This window comes from Eutrema salsugineum, unplaced genomic scaffold (genome assembly GCF_000478725.1).
Source record: "Eutrema salsugineum unplaced genomic scaffold, Eutsalg1_0 scaffold_3, whole genome shotgun sequence".
NCBI classification, from domain to species: Eukaryota; Viridiplantae; Streptophyta; class Magnoliopsida; order Brassicales; family Brassicaceae; genus Eutrema; species Eutrema salsugineum.
In genome coordinates, this window is record NW_006256756.1 from 6514435 (window position 1) to 6533103 (window position 18669).

Consider the following 18669-nt stretch of genomic DNA (forward strand, 5'->3'; position numbering starts at 1 on the left):
TAAAATATAAAAAGGTTTAGTCCTGGTAAAAATACCTTTATGTTACACTGGCACGTTACGTTTGCTATTAGCTTCTTTAATCCAGGTGAATTTTGGAGTAACCCTGATATACCAGGAATAACAGATCGAACAAGCTTAGTTTCAACAATCAAAGTTTGGACCTTGGGAAAGAAACTTCACAAAGCTCGGCGAGAGATAGAATCTAGCAAAACGATGAAAATGTCAGCCTAATGAAACATAATAATGAATCTCCACTGAGAACCAAAAAAAAAAAACAAGAACAATTAGCATATATGCATATAGTTTAGCAAGTCTAAACATAACTTGGCTTTAAAACAGGTGCTTATATATGCATAATTTGGCTTTCAACGTCGTAAAAAAATTAGTGACTCTGCCTGCGACATAGAAAGTTTTAGCCCTTAATTAGAGAATGCAAGAAATGGGGAATATACATACCTGAAGAAAAATTCGCCCAAGAGTAAGCCTCTCTACGTTTTGCAATTTTGCTAACATCTTTAGCACCATGATTTGAATAAAAGAAGCGTTCAAGGAAAAATCATGGTCATCAATAATTTCAATGTCAAAGTTAGCTTCGGACAAAGAGGAAACATCCACTAAAGTACATGGTGCCTTGGTTGACAATATCAAATTATGGATGTGTGGCGCTACAATCTCGATTAGTCTTCGATCCTCATAAGAGCTAAACGTTCCAGAGCCGCGATCTATTAATTCCAATGTTCTAAGACTCGGTGATCTACTCAGACAAGAGGCTCAAGTAAACTACAAAACCATAACAATCTCAAGGTTTCGAGAATTGAACAACCAGAGAGAATTTTAGCAATAGATTTATCATGAAGATAACAAGAACTCAATGCCAACTTCCTCAGGGATTTCCAAGACACTGTGCATCTGGGAATCATACCAACATGCATGCATATAGTTCCCTAAAGGAGGAAATACGATAGAAGCCATCTGGGAAACGATAAGCGTGTGGACCACGAAAGGTCATAGATAGCTTCTCCACATTGCGGGATATAGTGAACTCGACCTAACTTTCAATATCGGATGCACAGACATAATATTCGGTCGTTGATAACTAAGGTTTTTAAAGCCTTAGATGGGTTATCAATCCCCTTGTCAAAGTAGTATAAGGGGTGTCAATCCATATGTGTGGTAGTTAGGCACTAGTTTATGTGATAGGTTCTTAAGTCAAGTAATCAAAGATGAGTTTTGTGAAACCAGCAACAAGAAAGCATAAAACAAGAAACAAACAAGCTATGATTAATGAACTAAGCAAGCAAACAAAACAAGATGATGGTGATTAAGCAAATGATAAAAGCTAAACCTCTAGATGTGATCATTGATTAGGGTGCTTTAGATATTGAATCATGATGCTAAGAACATAATGCAACACTTGCTACTCTTTAGTCTAGGCTTCTTAATCAGATTAATTCATTCCCATGACAATAATCCCTTTGCAAATCACTTAATCAAGTCTAACAACCATTAGATATAATCAAGCAATCAGCAAGCATAATGCATCAAGCCTAATAAGTGACCAAACAATCTCTCAACCAAGAAGACTGAATCTTATACAGAAAGACATAACAAGCAATCACATGATCTCAAACATTTCAACTTAGAACTCTAATCTAGACTAATCCTCTCATGAAGGCATTAATCTCTACACTAATCCACTTTCAAACCAAATCATCATTTGTGAAATATGAATCAATGAGCATTAAGAAACAGTTCTAATATGTCATTCATGCATTTAACAAATCATTCCCATGATGAAAAAGGCATAAACCCTTAAGTTAGCTCATTCAGGCATTTCATCAAACACTTTTGGTGCATGAAATGCCTATGAACCCAGATTTCACTTTCCCAAGGAAATCTGGCATTAGGAGCAACTAACTAAGGAAATGGAATGAGAATCTAAACCCTAAACATCACCAATCAAACATCTAAGCACCCTAATCTACACACCTAGAAGTTTAAAAGATGACTACTCACTAATCATGAAGAACACATCTAATCTTTTGCAAGAGATGATGTTAATCATGATTAGAAGCAGAAATGAAATGATGAGATGATGACAAACAGACTTAGATTGATTAAATCCTTGAGATCTCTCTTAATCCAAAACGTTTTTACACTAAAAAGGAAAGAAAACTAGAGAGAAACTAAGAGAGAAGATGATCTGCTCGGTCCGGAATACCTGCGAGACTGGGGTTCCTTCCGACAAGCTTATCTCTCTGCTCACGCGTCCGAATTCCACGATTCTACTTGCTAAGAGACCGTGATGCAATTCTCTCCAACTTCTATGAAGCACCCGCCGTCTGAATCGGACCGGAAGGCTCCCCGGACAGGCGATCATTCAGGGGTATCGGATTGCTCCGGAATGAATGCGAGACCTGTTCGTCTTCCGATTACCATATCTTTCAGTTCTGTGGTCCAAATGCCTTGATTCCAACTGTTATGAACTCTTGACTCAATTATCTCCAACCTTTATGAAGACTCCGACAGCTAAATCTGACCGGAAGGTTCCCCGGACAGGCGATTTCGGAAACGTGTCTGCACCCGGAGATTTTGGCCGAGAGACTTGACCGCGGTACGTGTTATTGGCCGAGAAAGCTACCCGCGGGAAGGATTTTGGTCGAGAACCTTCGACCTTCAGTACACCATTTTGCCGAGAAACCCAAAATTGCTCCTTTTCACCATTTTTGATCATTCCAACTCCATTTCTTCATCTGAATCACATCATCCACTCCAAATTGGCTCCAAAAGCACCTGTTTAACACTCCAAAACATGCAAAACTCTCTTGGACCTAATGCAATCTCCTAAGTCCTAAAACAATGCCTAAAGACCTAAAATGCATGCAAATGAGACATGATTTTGACTAGAATATGTACATTAAATGATGCAATTTATGAATATATCACTAGTGGCTGTTGAAATCGGACCCCAATGAGTAGGAGGGGTTCGATGTGTGGCCGGACGGTGTTTCCCAAGAATGGTGGCTGGCCTCATCAGTCCCGTCGTCAAGACCTTGGTGTTTTCGGTGTTGGGCTTCCAAGATAGAGTTTTGGAAATGACGTCGCTGACTCTGTTTCATCATCTGCTCAAGAAAGTCAAAGCCGTTAGTTGCAGGTTGTTAACGGTCAACGAACGAAACTTTCTGATATATATGTGTGAGCTGTTTTTGTTCATATGTATCGAGTAGAGAGAGAAAATCAATCTTGTATAGAGTTCTAGAGTGAGAGAGAACGATCTGTACTGTGAGAGAGAGATTCTCGGGAAAACTCTGTATCTTCTTCTCCGGTGTAGTGGATTTCCGGGAAGTGATCCCGGCGTGAGTAGGCTGCCGTCAAATCGACGGTGGAGGCCGAACACGTAAATTCTTGGTGTCGTTTTCTTTTCCGCAAGTTTGATTCACAATTGTTCATTCGTTAGAAACAAGATTAGTGATCGGAGGTTAATCGGCGGTTGCGGAAACTTGATCGGAGCTGGTTTACCAACAAGTGGTATCAGAGCCAGGTTCCACGGCAGCTCAGGGATCTGGCGCGATGACGTCGTCAACAAAATACGAGGTCGAGAAGTTTGATGGATCCGGTGACTACTTGATGTGGCGAGAAAGATTGATAGCTCACCTTGAGCTTCTCTGTCTTTACAAGCCAAACATCATGGATCCAACCAAAGTGAAGGGGAAGGGAGCTAAAGATGGAGATTCATCGATATATTCGAAGGGCGATGATAACACCGTATTTTGACCATTTTTATGGATCGTTTTGAAATACTTTTTCTATGTTTTTAATTTCTTTTAAGTACTTTTATCACGTTTTTCTAGTATTTGTAGTTTCAAGACTCTTTTCAGGAAACTTAGGGAAAAGCTTAACAAAATGGATAAAAAACCAGATTTCAGCTCAGAGTCAAACCGTCAGAAGTTTACCCCTTATTGAAGGCCTTCTCACCGTCTGATCCAGCTCAAATTTGGAGACCTTAAAGATGGAAGTATCAGCTTTCCAGTGCACTTTACAGCTTGGCAATCCAACGGTTCAATCAAAAGATACGCAAAGAGCAAGATGTCCCGTAAACCAGCCGGCGAGCATTTCCACCAGCGGCCAACAGGCCATTTCCCGCGGTCAGAAGCATCCCGACCGCGGCAAATCACTCATTCCCCGCGGTCAGAGCACTCCCGACCACGGCCATCAACCTCCAAGCCGAAAAAGCCCATTTCTGAAGCCCACATTTGGAGAAACCCTAAGTGACGTCTAGAGAGGTCTTGAACACTATAAATACATGTCTTAAGAACCCTAAATAGAGATGAACCGATCACCACCGAAATATTTACTTCATATTCTTATTGTTTTTTCTTTAGCTTTTAGGGAGAGAGAGATTTGTTCTCTTGAACCCTTGTTCTTTCTTTTTCAATTTTGGTTTTTATTCTACTTCTCAATACTATGTCTTTGATTTTGTTCATTATGTCTGAGTAGTTTTATTGTTGGGATTAAGGGATTTTCGATGGGGATTTATATGTTCGATGAGGATTCCATGAGCTTTTGAGCCGAATCTTAGAACTTTTTCTTCTGAATTCGTTTTTACTGCATGAGAGTAGCGTCATGAACTACAATCTGATCCAGATGCTTGATAACACCGTATTTTGACCACTTTTATGGATCGTTTTGAAATACTTTTTCTATGTTTTTAATTGCTTTTAAGTACATTTATTACGTTTTTCTAGTATTTGTAGTTCCAAGACTCTTTTCAGGTAACTTAGGGAAAAGCTTAACAAAATGGATAGAAAACCAGATTTTAGCTCAGAGTCAAACCGTCAGAAGTTCACCCCTGATTGAAGGCTTTCTCACCGTCTGATCCAGCTCAAATTTGGAGACCTTAAAGATGGAAGTATCAGCTTTCCAGTGCACTTTACAGCTTGGCAATCCAACGGTTCAATCAAAAGATACGCGAAGAGCAAGATGTCCCGTAAACCAGCCGGCAAGCACTTCCACCCGCGGCCAACAAGCAATTTCCCGTGGTCAGGAGCATCCCGACCGTGGCAAACCACTCATTCCCCGCGGTCACACTTGTCCCGACCGTGGCCATCAACCTCCGAGCCCAAAAAGCCCATTTCTGAAGTCCACATTTGGAGAAACCCTAAGTGACGTCCAGAGAGGTCTTGAGCACTATATATACATGTCTTAGGAACCCTAAATCATCAGAACGAATCACCACCGAAATATTTACTTCATATTCTTATTGTTTTTGCTTTAGCTTTTAGGGAGAGAGAGATTTGTTCTCTTGAACCCTTGTTCTTTCTTTTTCAATTTTGGTTTCTACTCTACTTCTTAATATTATGTCTTTGATTTCGTTCATTATGTTTGAGTAGTTTTATTGTTGGGATTAAGGGATTTTCGATGGGGATTTATATGTTCGATGAGGATTCCATGAGCTTTTGAGCCGAATCTTAGAACTTTTTCTTCTGAATTCGTTTTTACTGCATGAGAGTAGCGTCATGAATTACAATCTGATCCAGATGCTTGGTGACACGAAAGTGTTCATCAGGTATCAGATCTAGTTTGGGAGAGCAAAACAAACATAGGAGTGGAAACCTACCTATTGGCAATTTGTGAATCAGGACGAGTCTTAAACATAATGCATCTCTTCTCTTCCAGGGCCAGAGTGGAAACCTACTGGTCAGAGTTGAGAGAGATAGTTGTCTATGATCACGACAGTGGCATATTCATACGTCCGTGACTCCAGTTCGAAAAGTTTAAGCTAAGATCTTATCAATTTACTCTCTAGCAATGTTTTGAATCGTTCATACCCCTGAGAAAACTTCCCTGAACCCCAACGCTTTCTTCTCCATTGATTTACACCGATTTTCTTTAAAGCTTTAGTTCAATATTGTCTTTCCTTTTTAGTTCATTTTCATTTAAGCATTTGAATATCCGTTTTTATCATTTTTAGTTATTTTCGTTAAGTTTAGTTATTACGCCATTTAATTCCCGTATTCTCTTTTAATATTTCGTTTTTACATTTTAAACACACTACCAAACCCCCACTAAACCGTTTTTGTTCTAGACTTCCTTACTTTAACTTATTTCAAAGGCTTTTTGCAGGAAAAGATCCTCATTCCCTGTGGATTCGATCCCTAAGTACTACAATCGATCAGCTGTGCACTTGCGGCTATTGATTTCAATTAGGGTAAAACTTGACACCCACAACACCACACACGATCAAGTTTTTGGCGCCGTTGCCGGGGAAGGCACGCGTTTTCTTTTCTGCAAAACCCTGAGAAAGGTTAGTAAATCGACTCTAGAACCCCCTTTTCTGCAATTTTGTATTTTTCGGTTATTTTGTTTCCATTTCAGAAGATATGGATCCTATAAATCGAAATATACACTATGACGAAGGTTTCTATAACACTCCTCAAGCCACCAGACGCAGAGAGAAGCATCTACGCGATCTCTACGAAAAAACTCAACCCGAAGACTACAGAACGTTCCAGAAGGGGCCCTACGCACCTCAGATGGCAAACCCTAGATACTCTATGTATCGCCTACCTCACCAAGTACTTCAGCAAGATGAGAACGTCCAGCTCAGTAACAGACTGAGTCAGCTCGAAAGCATGATCAGACAGTTCATAGAAGCTCAAGCAACCGCTACAACTGCTCTAAACGAAAGGATTGATGGGATATCGAAACTTTTCAATGAAAAAATCGATAACCTAGCCTCACAAGTCAATTCAATAGAAGAACGTGCAACCAAGGATGCAGCTATGATTGCTAACAGGTTCAACAGCATGGAGGAAGAGCAAGCAAAGCACAACTATGAGCTTCGCAACACCAAAAACAAAGTCATGGACCTGGATTTCAAACTTGATGACGTGGACAAAGCCCTAAACGAAGCTAAGAACGAGTCTTATGACTTTACAGTCGAAGTTTCAGAGAAGGTTTACAAAGTCATCAACAAAACCGAAGAGCTTGACTCAACCATGGACAAAGTAGTCTATGCTCTTGATGAAGTTGAAGAAAAGGTTGAGGAGATCATGCAAGGACTTGGAGATCAGATTCCAGCAACCAAAACTAAAGACTCAAGTCCAGAGAGGAAGTACATCAAGCCAGAAGACCCAGGAGACCATCCAGGAAGCAAAGGAGGAAGCAACAGCAGCAGAGCAACTCGGAGGCAAATCCCCGCGGTCGCGTTGGCTCCGACCGCGGCCAACAATCGCTCCCCCGCGGTCGTGATGGGTCTGCCCGCGGCCCATGGTCGCTTCCCCGCGGTCACGTCACCTGCAGTCAAGGCCAATCGGAAAAACGTTCCAAAACAGCCCCGTTCAGCTCATACAAGCATCTGTACGTCTGGTACACCTCCTGGGATGACTAAATCACTTCATCAACAACTGGTTTGCTCCATAAGCACCCAAAGATCTGAAGAAGAGGACAAGTCATGGCCTTGCAACTTGGCTTTGTCTTGTGAAGATGAGTATGGAGAGAAATACTCTGAAGATGAAGAGTATGGGTTGTTTGTAGAGGATCCAAACGCAGGATATTCCTCAGAAGACGACTCAGGAGAAATTCAATGGATCACCAACAACATCAGTAGAGAGAAACTAATGGAGTTCAACAACGTAGTCAGGTCATTCCCTGCTCATTTAAGCTTTGATGAAATCTGGAAACTTGGTCGTTTGCAAGTCTTTTTCAGGTACTGCAAGGAGTCTAAAGAGGATATCCATAGATACTTTATGAGAGCTCGATACATGACAACACCAGAAGCAGCTGTCTATGCGATTCACCTCAAAAATCCGGAAGACTTCAGCCACTACACCAACAAAATCAGCAAAGAAAAGCTCGATGAATTCAATGATGTGGTTCGAAATTTGCCTGAAGGAATCACGTTTGCCAGAGCTTGCAAGGACTTTATGATAGGCCACTACTTCTGTGAGAGCAAAGAATCAATCCCTGAGATAGAAGACTTGTTCAATCATGCTAGAAGAGGTAAACCTGTTCGAACACTTCATAAAATAGAAGGTGTAGGTCAGTTTCTTATCTCTTGTTCTATTAGAGGAGAAATGTTTAAAAACGTGCTATGTGATTCTGAAGCTTGTCTTAACATGATGTCCAAGGCAATTGCTTTGAGACTTGGTATCAAACACCTGCGCAGGACTAGAGCAAAGATTAGTCTAGCTGATGATTCAAATGCAACACCTCAAGGAATAGCTCATGAAATTCCTTTAAGAATAGGAGATTGCATAGTGCCTGTCGACTTCTACATTGTCGAGACAAGAGACGCAACATATCCAGTGATTCTCGGATGGTCTTTTCTAGCGACTTCCAGAGCTATAATGGACTGGCCAAACCGGAGGATTTCATTTGCTAATATCGACAAAGATGTCTTCACAGAAGCTGTTCCATACAACAGCAAAGCAGGAAAACGTTCTGCAGCAGAAGAGTTTGAAGAAGAACTTTGGAGTGACGAAGAACCTGCTAAGCAAAGCAAGGAGATGTCGAAAAAGACTTGTCTCAGGACAAGGTCTTCTTCATTGGAATAAGTCACGTCCAACACCAAAAGTCGAGCTAAACGACTTAAAACAGAAGCGCTTAATGGGAGGCAACCCATTTAGGTATTGTTTTCTTTAGAATTTTTCTTTCTTTTTCTTTTGATCTTTTTCTTTTTCTTAGTTTCAGGTGTTTCTTATAAAACAAAAAAGCCAAAAAAATAAAAAAACCAGAAAAAATCAAAAAGAAGGATGGTACCTGACTGCTCGGCCCAGCAGGAACAAAGGAGAAGTAGGAAGAGGCCGCGATATAAGCCCCCGCGGTCGCAGTGTTCGGACCGCGGGAAACCTATCATCGACCGCGGTCGCGTGAATATGACCGCGGCCAAGTGCTTGTTTGCCGCGGTCGTGCAGCCCCTGACCGCGACACTTGGGTCGTTGACATCCAAACCCGACCCAAACCACCCCCACCTCATTCATCACCTTCCACCACCTTCATCACCACCTAATCACCTTCCCAAACTCCTTCGAATGAATCTGGTTCATCTCCACCAGCATCCCGGATCCAGGTAAGTTCTCTTTGTCCTTACTAATTCGATTATCTATGCATCTTTCTCATCCAATCTCGACTTGTTTCACACTGAGGACAGTGTGATTTAAGTCTGGGGGAGGATTTCATCCCTTTCTAGCCACTTTTCTTTCATGAGTCTTGCATTATCTACACTTTTTGCATTTTCCTTAAAGTTTTTCAAAATCGGTTTTCAAAACAAAATACGTGTTTAAAAGGGAATGGTGAACATGAATCAATGATAGTTGACTGTGTGCTTTTAGACTGTTCCTAGTGACTTGCTCATTCATGATTTAGGACTAGACTAGGCGGTAGCTAAGCACATTTGAAACGAAGTACCCCAGAGGAATTTGAATGATTTCTATTTAGATGAAGGGATACACTAGCTCTGTTTTATTTGGACTTAATTTTCTCATTGAAACATTAGACCAGGGAAACGAATCATACATTCAGGACTCCTTTATCCTTTTACCACTCTCTGTTGATCCTGAATGGCTAGTTCATCTTTAGCTAGTTCCCCACCTTAACCAATCCTCTTTCAAACCACATGCACTCTTGTTTTCTATTGTCTTATATGCAGATAAGTGCAAAAACGTTGGAGAGAAAGAGGAACGACGCAGTTTTCAGTCACCAAGGACAGAGACCTGCGATTTGCCGGAAAAATTCCTGGAAGGATTCAACACAAGAGGAAGCTCAGTTTGCCTTAGAAAAATCTCAAATTTTGGTACAATCTCGTCCTCGTGTCTCTCTCTCTTTAAAAGGCATTTCCTTTCCAAAAAAAAAAAATTCCGAAAATAAGAAAAGAAAGGAAATAAAAGCCTTAGAGAGTCTAGAGAGGTCAAATTTTAAGTCCCAAGGCAACTGGAGTTTGATTTTATGGAGTTTTGGAGATTGTTTTCTGATTCCCGGAAAGAATCTAAGTCTGGGGGAACAACTGTTTACAACAAAGGAGGAAGGATCATGCAACAACATTTGGCAAGAAGAAGTGATTGAAAACTGTGGTCATCAACATGTCCTTATCTCTCTTGCTGTTTTGCATATTATCTTGCATCCTCCAGATCTTCAGGTAACCCAAAAACACTTTAACTCCACCACTTAAATAGCCCTTTAATGCCAAACGCCGTCTACCCTAGATGATGTCTTTAATGAGAACTCACTATTGAACTTAACGAATGTAGAGAGCTAGTTGACTGGAATCAAGATTTAGATTGTTTAAGTTTTGCATGACGGAAAAAATGGACTAGTATCTCTTGTGCATTGGTGAGAATTTTCTAGACTAAGTTGTGGATTGATGCACTATCTTTGGTCCTAGTTTAGGAGTTCATGTCTATGAGATTTGTGCATTTCCTATTTTTGTTTTCACTTAACCAGTTTAGGCTTTTGCTTTGTTTGAGGACAAACAAAGGTTTAAGTCTGGGGGAGTTGATAACACCGTATTTTGACAACTTTTATGGATCGTTTTGAAATACTTTTTCTATGTTTTTAATTGCTTTTAAGTACTTTTATCACATTTTTCTAGTATTTGTAGTTTCAAGACTCTTTTCAGGAAACTTAGGGAAAAGCTTAACAAAATGGATAGAAAACCAGATTTCAGCTCAGAGTCAAACCGTCAGAAGTTCACCCCTGATTGAAGGCCTTCTCACCGTCTGATCCAGCTCAAATTTGGAGACCATAAAGATGGAAGTATCAGCTTTCCAGTGCACTTTACAGCTTGGCAATCCAACGGTTCAATCAAAAGATACGCAAAGAGCAAGATGTCCCGTAAACCAGCCGACGAGCATTTCCACCAGCGGCCAACAGGCCATTTCCCGCGGTCAGAAGCATCCCGACCGCGGCAAATCACTCATTCCCCGCGGTCAGAGCACTCCCGACCACGGCCATCAACCTCCAAGCCGAAAAAGCCCATTTCTGAAGCCCACATTTGGAGAAACCCTAAGTGACGTCTAGAGAGGTCTTGAACACTATAAATACATGTCTTAAGAACCCTAAATAGAGATGAACCGATCACCACCGAAATATTTACTTCATATTCTTATTGTTTTTGCTTTAGCTTTTAGGGAGAGAGAGATTTGTTCTCTTGAACCCTTGTTCTTTCTTTTTCAATTTCGGTTTCTATTCTACTTCTCAATACTATGTCTTTGATTTCGTTCATTATGTCTGAGTAGTTTTATTGTTGGGATTAAGGGATTTTCGATGAGGATTTATATGTTCGATGAGGATTCCATGAGCTTTTGAGCCGAATCTTAGAACTTTTTCTTCTGAATTCGTTTTTACTGCATGAGAGTAGTGTCATGAACTACAATCTGATCCAAATGCTTGATAACACCGTATTTTGACCACTTTTATGGATCGTTTTGAAACACTTTTTCTATGTTTTTAATTGCTTTTAAGTACTTTTATTATTTTTTTCTAGTATTTGTAGTTCCAAGACTCTTTTCAGGTAACTTAGGGAAAAGCTTAACAAAATGGATAGAAAACCAGATTTTAGCTCAGAGTCAAACCGTCAGAAGTTCACCCCTGATTGAAGGCCTTCTCACCGTCTGATCCAGCTCAAATTTGGAGACCTTAAAGATGGAAGTATCAGCTTTCCAGTGCACTTTACAGCTTGGCAATCCAACGGTTCAATCAAAAGATACGCGAAGAGCAAGATGTCCCGTAAACCAGCCGGCAAGCACTTCCACCCGCGGCCAACAAGCAATTTCCCGCGGTCAGGAGCATCCCGACCGTGGCAAACCACTCATTCCCCGCGGTCACACTTGTCCCGACCGTGGCCATCAACCTCCGAGCCCAAAAAGCCCATTTCTGAAGCCCACATTTGAAGAAATCCTAAGTGACGTCCAGAGAGGTCTTGAGCACTATATATACATGTCTTAGGAACCCTAAATCATCAGAACGAATCACCACCAAATTATTTACTTCATATTCTTATTGTTTTTGCTTTAGCTTTTAGGGAGAGAGAGATTTGTTCTCTTGAACCCTTGTTCTTTCTTTTTCAATTTCGGTTTCTACTCTACTTCTTAATATTATGTCTTTGATTTCGTTCATTATGTCTGAGTAGTTTTATTGTTGGGATTAAGGGATTTTTGATTGGGATTTATATGTTCGATGAGGATTCCATGAGCTTTTGAGCCGAATCTTAGAACTTTTTCTTCTGAATTCGTTTTTACTGCATGAGAGTAGCGTCATGAATTACAATCTGATCCAAATGCTTGGTGACACGAAAGTGTTCATCAGGTATCAGATCTAGTTTGGGAGAGCAAAACAAACATAGGAGTGGAAACCTACCTATGGGCAATTTGTGAATCAGGACGAGTCTTAAACATAATGCATCTCTTCTCCTCCAGGGCCAGAGTGGAAACCTACTGGTCAGAGTTGAGAGAGATAGTTGTCTATGATCACGACAATGGCGTATTCATACGTCCGTGACTCCAGTTCAAAAAGTTTAAGCTAAGATCTTATCAATTTACTCTCTAGCAATGTTTTGAATCGTTCGTACCCCTGAGAAAACTTCCCTGAACCCCAACGCTTTCTTCTCCATTGATTTACACCGATTTTCTTTAATATAGTTCAATATTGTCTTTCCTTTTTAGTTCATTTTCATTTAAGCATTTGAATATCCGTTTTTATCATTTTTAGTTATTTTCGTTAAGTTTAGTTATTACGCCATTTAATTCTCGTATTCTCTTTTAATATTTCGTTTTTACATTTTAAACACACTACCAAACCCCCACTAAACCGTTTTTGTTCTAGACCGTTTTTGTTCTAGACTTCCTTACTTTAACTTATTTCAAAGGCTTTTTGCAGGAAAAGATCCTCATTCTCTGTGGATTCGATCCCTAAGTACTACAATCGATCAGCTGTGCACTTGCGGCTATTGATTTCAATTAGGGTAAAACTTGACAACCCTCGACACACACATCAAGTCACACATCAATGCTTGGTGACACGAAAGTGTTCATCAGGTATCAGATCTAGTTTGGGAGAGCAAAACAAACATAGGAGTGGAAACCTACCTATGGGCATTTGTGAATTAGGACGAGTCTTAAACATAATGCATCTCTTCTCTTCCAGGGCCAGAGTGGAAACCTACTGGTCAGGGTTGAGAGAGATAGTTGTCTATGATCACGACAGTGGCGTATTCATACGTCCGTGACTCCAGTTCGAAAAGTTTAAGCTAAGATCTTATCAATTTACTCTCTAGCAATGTTTTGAATCGTTCGTACACCTGAGAAAACTTCCCTGAACCCCAACGCTTTCTTCTCCATTGATTTACACCGATTTTCTTTCAAGCTTTAGTTCAATATTGTCTTTCCTTTTTAGTTCATTTTCATTTAAGCATTAGAATATCCGTTTTTATCATTTTTATTTATTTTCATTAAGTTTAGTTATTACGCCATTTAATTCCCGTATTCTCTTTTAATATTTCGTTTTTACATTTTAAACACACTACCAAACCCCCACTAAACCGTTTTTGTTCTAGACTTGCTTACTTTAACTTATTTCAAAGGCTTTTTGCAGGAAAAGATCCTCCTTCCCTGTGGATTCGATCCCTAAGTACTACAATCGATCAGCTGTGCACTTGCGGCTAGTGATTTCAATTAGGGTAAAACTTGACACCCACAACACCACACACGATCAGGCGATGATGCAGAAGCTTTAGAAGAAAAGCAAAGGAAGGCGAGGAGTACTGTTGTGTTGAGTCTAACAAACACTGTCCTCCGGAAAGTCATCAAGGAGCAATCAGCAGCCGGTATGTTGAATCAACTTGATGAATTCTATAGCTCAAAGACGCTTACAAGTCGAATTCATCTAAAACAAAGGTTATTCGGTTTTAAGATGCACCAAAGTCTGTCTCTAGAAAGGAATGTAGATGAATTCTTGAGACTTATTGCTGATCTAGAAAACGCGGATGTAGTGATTTCGGATGAAGATCAAGCAATAATGCTGTTGATGTCTTTACCTCCCATGTTTGAGAGTTTAAAGGACACTCTGAGGTACAGCAAGGTTACCTTGACATTAAAAGAAGTCATCTCTGCAATCAAGTCAAAGGAGCAAGAAACAAGCTCAACCTCAAAAGAATCAAAGGGAGATGCAGAGAGCCTTTATGTTAAGGACAGACCTATGTCTAAGTGGGCCACGTCAGATGATAAGAAACAAAACTTTCTCAGAAGAATAAGAAAGGAAAGGGCAAAGAGAAGACCAAGAAAACCTGTTGGACCTGTGGGGAAACCGGGCATTTTAAATTGCAGTGTCCAAAACGCTCCAAAGAAGGTGTTAAGAATCAGCAACAACGAGGTGAATCATCACTGGTAAATGAGTCTGATGAAGTCGAGTTGATATGTTGTTTGTTGAAGAACTTCTGAACATCACTGTTGATGATCTAGAGTCTAGATGGGTTATTGATTCAGGATGCTCCTTTCACATGACGTGGAGAAGTGATTGGTTCTTAGACTTGGACGAGAGCAGGTCTGGTGAAGTCAGAATGGCAAATGATACCGTGTCAAAAGTAAGAGGAATTGGTTCTGTAAGAATCGAAAATGAAGACGGATCACAAGTCATCTTGACCAAGGTCAGGTTTATACCTGAGATGAAAAGAAATTTGATGTCTCTGGGAACTTTGGAGGAACAAGGATGCTCTTACAGTTCAGAGAATGGAAATCTCAAGATCAAGAAAGATGGTAGAGTTGTTCTGAAAGGAAAGAGGCATCAATCTCTATATTTCTTGTGTGAAAAAGGGAAAACACAGGGAGGTTCTGCATATACGAATGAAGTCAAGTCTGATGATACTCACTTATGGCATAGTAAGCTTGGCCATATGAGTCAAAAAGGTTTGGATCTGTTAGTCAAGAGAGGTTTGCTTGATGGCAAAAAGGTTTCTCAGCTCAGTTTCTGTGAAGATTGTGTATTCGGAAAGGCACATCGTCTGAAGTTTGAATCGGGTAAACATACTTCTAAGAGTCCACTTGATTATGTGCATTCGGATCTGTGGGGTTCATCCTATGTACCAAAGTCACTTGGGAGCTGTCAGTATTTTCTAAGCATCATTGAGGATCACAGCCGGAAGGTGTGGGTTCAGTTTCTCAAGACAAAGGATGAGGCGTTTCTTAAGTTCAACGAATGGAGAGTTATGGTTGAAAATCAAACAGAAAGGAAGCTTAAGAAACTCAGGACTGATAATGGTCTTGAATTCTGTAACATTCAGTTCGAAACAATGTGTAAAGAGAATGGTATTCTTTGGCAAAAGACAGTGGCTTATACTCCACAGCAGAATGGAGTTGCAGAGAGAATGAACAGAACGATAATGGACAAAGTCAGAAGTATGCTCAGTGAGTCAAGGTTGCCTAAGGTTTTTTGGGCTGAAGCCGCTTCAATAGCAGTTCATCTGATCAATAAATCACCTTCTACGGCAATTGATTGCAGGATTCCAGATGAAGTTTGGTATAACACGAGGCAACACTATCATTATCTCAAGCGGTTTGGCTGTATCGTCTACATACATGTAGATGAAAGGAAGTTAAATCCACGGGCTAAGAAAGGTGTGTTTGTGGGATATCCGACTGGAGTTAAGGGGTTCAAGGTATGGTTGATTGATGAGAAGAGGTGTGTGATTAGTAGAAATGTGATATTCAAAGAGGACGTATTGTACAAAGATGCAGTGCGTGAACAAAAGGAAGTTTTGGAAGGCAACAAGAGGGTGGAGCTTGAGGTGAATACAGATAAGAACACGTCTGCAGGCACGTCTAGTCAAGAAGACATTGGTCAGGAAACCACAGATACTGACAGTGAGCCTGAGGTAAATGAAGATGGAGAGGTTATTCAGATGCCTCCGAGTCTTGAAGACTACCAACTGGCTAGAGACCGAGCCAGAAGGGAGATTCGTGTTCCCATGAGGTACAAAGAGAATCAAATGGTGGTATACGTGTTTATGACAACAGATGAAGGTGAGGCATCAGAACCAAAGGACTATTTTGAGGCTACAAAGGACAAGTATTGGGACAAGTGGAATAAGGCTATGAATGAAGAGATGATATCCCTAGCAAAGAACAGGACTTGGGATGTGGTGGAGCTTCCTGCAAAAGCTCGAGTCATTGGTAGCAAATGGATGTATAAAAGGAAAGAAGGTATACCCGGTGTTGAAGAGCCTCGGTTTAAAGCCAGGCTAGTGGCAAAAGGCTTTACACAGAGAGAGGGCATCGATTATAATGAAATCTTTGCACCTGTGGTAAAGCATGTCTCCATCAGAGTCTTATTGGAGATCGTTGCTCACGAAGACATGGAGTTAGAGCAATTAGATGTCAAAACTGCTTTTCTGCACGGCGAGCTTGATGAAACCATATACATGAGGCAACCTGAGGGGTTTTCTGAAAAGGGTAAAGAGAATATGGTGTGCTTATTGAAGAAATCACTCTACGGTCTGAAATAGAGCCTCAGACAATGGAATCAAAAGTTCAATCAGTTTATGAAAGGGATTAAGTTCAAAAGAAGTGGTCACGATAGTTGTGTGTATGTGAAGAAGCTTGCAGGTGGTGAATACATATATTTGTTGCTCTATGTGGACGACATGTTAGTTGCTTCGAAAAAGAAGCAGGAGATCAGTTCATTAAAGGCTCAGTTGAGTGATGCTTTTGAAATGAAAGATCTAGGGCCAGCCAAGAATATTTTGGGTATGGAGATCAAAAGAAACAGGTCAGAGTTGAGGATCGAATTGTCTCAGAAAGGGTATGTTGAGAAGATCTTGAAGCTGTTTCATATGGATCAAGCTAAGCCTGTAAAGAATCCTCTCGGAGCTCATTTCAAGCTTAAGACGACCACAGAAGAAGAGCTTGAGACACAGTCTGAGTACATGAGGGACATTCCTTATGCAAACACCGTAGGAAGTGTCATGTACACAATGATCGGGACAAGGCCTGATCTTGCATATCCGGTGGGTATGATCAGTAGGTTCATGGCAAATCCGATAAAGGATCACTGGCTAGCTGTGAAGTGGGTGCTATGATATCTGAGAGGGACCTCAAGTACTAAACTTGTGTTTGGGAGGAGTGATGATTTCAGGTTAAAAGGTTATTGTGATGCTGATTATGCCTCGGATCTAGAAAGAAGGAGGTCTATAACCGGGTTTGTCTTCACTCTTGGAGGCACAGCCATTAGTTGGAAATCAGGTCTGCAAAAGGTCGTGGCATTATCAACCACGGAGTCAGAGTACATTGCTTTAAACGAAGCCACTAAAGAAGCTCTTTGGCTTAGAGGTTTGTGTGGTGATTTTGGTTACAAGCAAGAGCAGGTGGAGTTGTTTTGTGACTCGCAGAGTGCTATTGCACTGTCTAAAAACAATATTTTCCACGAGAGAACGAAGCACGTGGAAACTAAGTATCATTTCATTCGGGAAAAGATAGAAGAGAACAAGGTCGAAGTCACAAAGATACCAACTCAGATAAACCCTGCAGACATGTTCACGAAAGTCATTCCGGTGACAAAGGTGGAGGAAGCATTGCAGATGCTTCACGTTTGTTCTGAGTAGGAGGAACAGGTTCCGGGATCACGAGGGAAGCTATGGAGAAGATGGCAAGAAGAGCTGTTGTTTGTAGCAGATTTGTTGGAGGGAAAAATGACTCTAAGTCATTAGGTGGAGATTTGTTGGGCTTAATGAGCTTAAAGTCATTTGGGCTCGGTGTTTTCGGTGTTGGGCTTCCAAAATAGAGTTTGGAAACGACGTCGCTGACTCTGTTTCATCATCTGCTCAAGAAAGTCAAAGCCGTTAGTTGCAGGTTGTTAACGGTCAACGAACGGAACTTTCTGATATATATGTGTGAGCTGTTTTTGTTCATATGTATCGAGTAGAGAGAAAATCAATCTTGTATAGAGTTCTAGAGTGAGAGAGAACGATCTGTACTGTGAGAGAGAGATTCTCGGGAAAACTCTGTATCTTCTTCTTTGGTGTAGTGGATTTCCGGGAAGTGATCCCGGCGTGAGTAGGCTGCCGTCAAATCGACGGTGGAGGCCAAACACATAAATTCTCGGTGTCGTTTTCTTTTCCGCAAGTTCGATTCACAATTGTTCATTCGTTAGAAACAAGATTAGTGATCGGAGGTTAATCGGCGGTCGCGGAAACTTGATCGGAGCTGGTTTACCAACAGGAGGCCATAAACCGATTCGAGGTACAACTTAACAAGTGTTTTCATATGAAGGATCTTGGCAAGTTAAAGTATTTTTTGGGTATTGAAGTTTCTCGAGGCTTTGATGGCATATGTTTGTCGCAAAGAAAATATGCCCTTGACATTATTCCTGAAGCTGGTCTGTTGGGTGCTAAGCCATCTGCTGTACCGATGGAGCTTAATCATAAACTTGCCTCTGTTGAGAGTGCGAAGTTTGAAAATCCAGAGCAGTATTGTCGTCCTTTTGGTCGGTTCATCTACCTCACCATCACGCGTCCTGATTTGAGTTATGCTGTCCACATACTTTCTCAGTTTATGCGAACTCCATTTGTTGCTCATTGGGAAGCTGCTCTTCGTCTGGTCCGATATCTTAAAGGTTCACCGGCTCAGGGTATTCTTCTTTGGTCCGACAGTGATCTCGCCCTTACTGCATACTGTGATTCCGATT